This window comes from Pollachius pollachius (assembly GCF_949987615.1).
Source record: "Pollachius pollachius genome assembly, chromosome: 4".
Classification (NCBI taxonomy): Eukaryota; Metazoa; Chordata; class Actinopteri; order Gadiformes; family Gadidae; genus Pollachius; species Pollachius pollachius.
The window spans coordinates 10,150,808-10,154,812 of NC_136937.1; the positions used below are offsets into that span (position 1 = coordinate 10,150,808).

The window sequence follows — 4,005 nt, forward strand, 5'->3', positions numbered from 1 at the left end:
CATGGACAAAGGGTTCCAGTGAATTCACAAAAGCCTGAATTTATTTTAAGAATGTATGACACTTAGGATCCATGGTTTACTGCAGTGTGTCAGCCATTTCATGAGCCACTTATTTATCCCAGGTATTCACCTTGCCAAAACTAGGTTTGATTCCCTCTGATGCCGCCAAATGCTATTAATATTATATTGTTATATTATATTCAATTAATACTTAAACAAGATTTCTGTATCATTGGTGATGAAGAAAACTTAACGCTAGAAAAACTATAGTTGAATAATTACCAAACAAAAATGTTTACATGTTTTCTGACATATTTTTATTTGTATTTGTATTGTAATATAAAATATAAGAATAATTTATTAAAGCAAAAGGTATTCCGAAAACGTTTGATGTTGTTTATCTTGTTTGATGCCAACTGAAATTGTGTGTATGCATCCATGACAATACAAATTTAGTTTAATCTAATATGGATATGTAATGAAACTCAGGTCATATCACCTCGCCGGATACGCAGATAGAAATAACCGCAACATTTTCCACAAGGCCAACCAATCACAAGTCATTTTTAATCCTTCCGCCTTCAGTCAAATGGGTGTGATGAAAGTATCAAATGTCTTTACTCCTCCACAGATCATCATGATGAGCTGGACGTATGTCTTTCTTCCCGTCATCTTGGGTAAAATATTTACGTTAAAATTTCTATTTCAATAATACATGAGTTGTATATGATGTTCTGTGTAATGATTGATTGGTATTTAGTGTTTTAAAATCACATTTATGTATCATCATATGTTGCTCCATGTTGCTGCACATTTGATCTTAATACTAATTGAAAATATTTTTTGTTCAGGTGCTGTTGTGTCCTGTCAGGTCGTACTCTCTAACCCAGTAGTGGAGCTGACCGTGAGACCAGGAGAAAACGTTACTCTATACTGTGACTGTAAACTCACACCTAATATAAATCTTGTTTGGTACAGGAACTGTTCTCATGAAAATCAGCCAACACTATCTCTGAATTGGAAGGCCAATCATCATGGTATTTTTAATTATGGCAAGAGTGGAAGAAATTTCTTCCATTTAAATATGATGTGGAACGAATCGTCAAACTCATACAACTTACTGATTAAGAACATTACTGGTTCTCAACTTGGTCTCTACTACTGTGGAACTGAAAAACTGGATCGGAAAAAAGGAAACAAGACAGAACATATCTACACATATGGTAAAATAATCACAAGGATTTTGATAAGTAAGTTGACTTTTTTTGTGGTCAAATTTATTAATATGAATTCAAATTATTATCATACGTCGGGATAATATGCAAATGTGTTCCAAGTCAAGCACTTTTTAAAGATGGGCAGGTTGTGCTGATTAGAGACATTTGTGCCACTACAAACTCTACCGTTATAATTACATTTACAATCCCTACGATCAACCTGCACTTTAAGATAAAGTTCAGCACAATTGTAGAGGCTAGAGAGCGTATTGAGTGATTAACTGTTTAATTAATTAAATGTTCCTCTATTATATCCAATATTTAAATTTATTAATTCATGAAAACATCAAAATGAATCAGCCAGCATCCTTCAGCCAAAGCTTTAGGCCCTTTCCCACGAGGCGACTCACCCACGATAATGAGTTCACCGACGGGGAGAGGGGGGGACGACCAGGGCTGAGGTCGGCTCTGATGGTTGTTTAGTGTGCGGGGTCTAGAGACACGTAAATGTGCTGCCCCCCTTAGGGTTAGGAGGGCAAAGTCTTTTTCAAACCAGTTTAGTATTATGGGCCTGACTGCGTCCTGTAGAGGGGACTGAGACTGAAATCGGCGATGACGGTGGGAACAGACAATGGGAGGAAACAAATGACCCGATAGCGTAGACCACCACTGATTGTCAAGACCAGTCGTATAGTGTGTACTGCAGAAGCATGCCTCTGCAGAAGCATTCAGGAGTTATATCCTGGACATGAACCACGATTGTAAAAAGGTAAGAACTAGCACCGCTGAATTTAAACAACATTATATTTCCTTAGATATCCCTTTAGATGCCGGTGCTGGAGACCCTGCTGCTCCAGACTGTGGACAGTACTGGATGCTGCTGGTCACCCTGTGACCCTCCTCTGCTCTCTTCTCTTTGTTCCTCTACTTCCTCTGCAGTCACAGGGTAGGACATCATGTGCTTTTATTCACTGGAAGTATTTCTGCACCTCATTTGATTGAGTTGTCTCTTTTATTCTAACTCAATTTCTGTCTCAGTTCGTGCTGGAAAACACCCAGGTGTCCCTCAGGAAACCAGACCTTTAACACTGCAACATGAGGTATCTGATAGTACACCACTTACATTAAATGATGTTAACACCCTGTTCTATTAAGAAGTGTGCTCAGTAGTTGTACTGTCCAAATGTCACGTTGTGTCTGTCTCTCACACGCAGGATGAAAACTACAGCCGTGTGTTTTATGCTGTGTTGGAAACTCCACAACACAAAGGATCTCACAGCTTCTTCGCTTGCAGTATGAGTGGGCTTTGAGAGGCGTATTGTTTAAGGTTCCCCCCAGCACAACACACACAGCCCACTCAGGTCACACCCGCATAAAACCACAAAGTCACACAAACAAACACGGAAGCATGCACACACACACATCTTTGTATATATTGAAATTAACTTGTTGTTCTTCTCCTTAGTGCACGGCATTAATGCAATTATTGCACAGCATATTTGACCAAAAAAATTTAAACATGCATTTGTATTTCATTGCATACCCAAAAGTAGCCACTCTTGCACTTTTGTTTTTGAAAGAAATAAAGTCCAAAGTGTATTAAATTGCAGGGTTTTTTTAATACTTGTTTTCCTTCTTAATTAGAGTCAGTAAAAATAATGGGTTATTCTTTTAGAGGTACATAACAGAGATACAGATACAGTTAAATATATTTATTTTCAGGTCATATGCCTCCTATTGAGTCCATCAATGTCAGACTAATACTCTCCTAAGAAATAACTTTAGGATAGATTATATCTCAATCGCAATATATATGAATATATACTGTGTGTTCATAAATAAATAGATAAAATCCTAAGAAAGAAAACAAATTACCTGATGGACAATTTAATAAAACTTCCCAATCAAGATCACATTGCTATGACTACAACATGAGACCAGTGGTTTGCGTTGTTCAGCTGCAGGATGCTATTGTGGTTTTCCTGTTTGATTCTCATCAGTTTATTGTTAGCCTGTTCAATCCTTTTTTCATTGAGGTGTGGACTGGCCAACAAAAACCATTGGGTTGTCTGTCGGAGCTGAGCCTTCCTCACATCCACTTAGTATTGATGTCTGAGTAGGTGCAGAGTTCTGAGGGTTGGACTCACAACATTTTAGGTCTCTGTGAAGGTAGAGGGATATCCAGTGTTGTGGAACACAGGCCATCTTCATCCTGAAAGAGACAGTTTGACATTGCTCCATCTGCCTCGGTTCCACAATAAAGAAAGCTGATGCCCCTGCAGGATTCTGTTTTGACAAAGCGATGTCCGAATTTACTCGTGTCAGTATAGCTATAACTTCTTACCATGGATGGTTCACCAATATCTATATTAAAACATCCTTAAAGTAGCATGCCATGGGAACTTTAACAAATGCACAGCACAGATACGTAAAGCTAAATCACAATTTTATTTAGATGAGACAACCAGAAATGTGCATAATCTAGCTACAATTTGGAAAACTGTTAAATCTTTCAAATCTAACTCATCATCAAGTTTACCTAAGCAAATTTGTGTTGATTCTATACAAATCACAGATAAAAATCATCACTTTCTTTTTGCTGGGCACCTTTTCTGTCAGGTTTCACCAAATGGCAGACGAGAACCCAATAGCACGACAAGAGAAACAGTTCAGGTGAAGAAACAGTGTTTATTCCAAGCAGAGGTCAAACCAGGTAGTCAACCCGTGTAGCAAACAAATCCAGTAGGAGCAGGCAACAGGGAAGGTCCAAAGTCCAAACAGGCAGGTC

At 38.3% G+C, this 4,005-nt stretch overlaps 1 long non-coding RNA gene across 1 annotated transcript; it reads left to right on the forward strand.

The window, feature by feature from the left end:
- The first annotated feature begins 626 nt into the window (after nt 1-626).
- Nucleotides 627-2,851, forward strand: LOC307074460. Its single transcript, XR_013811794.1, has 5 exons — nt 627-677; nt 852-1,250; nt 2,033-2,163; nt 2,256-2,317; nt 2,432-2,851. It is a non-coding gene; the product is annotated as an uncharacterized lncRNA (long non-coding RNA).
- Nucleotides 2,852-4,005: the final 1,154 nt, after the last annotated feature.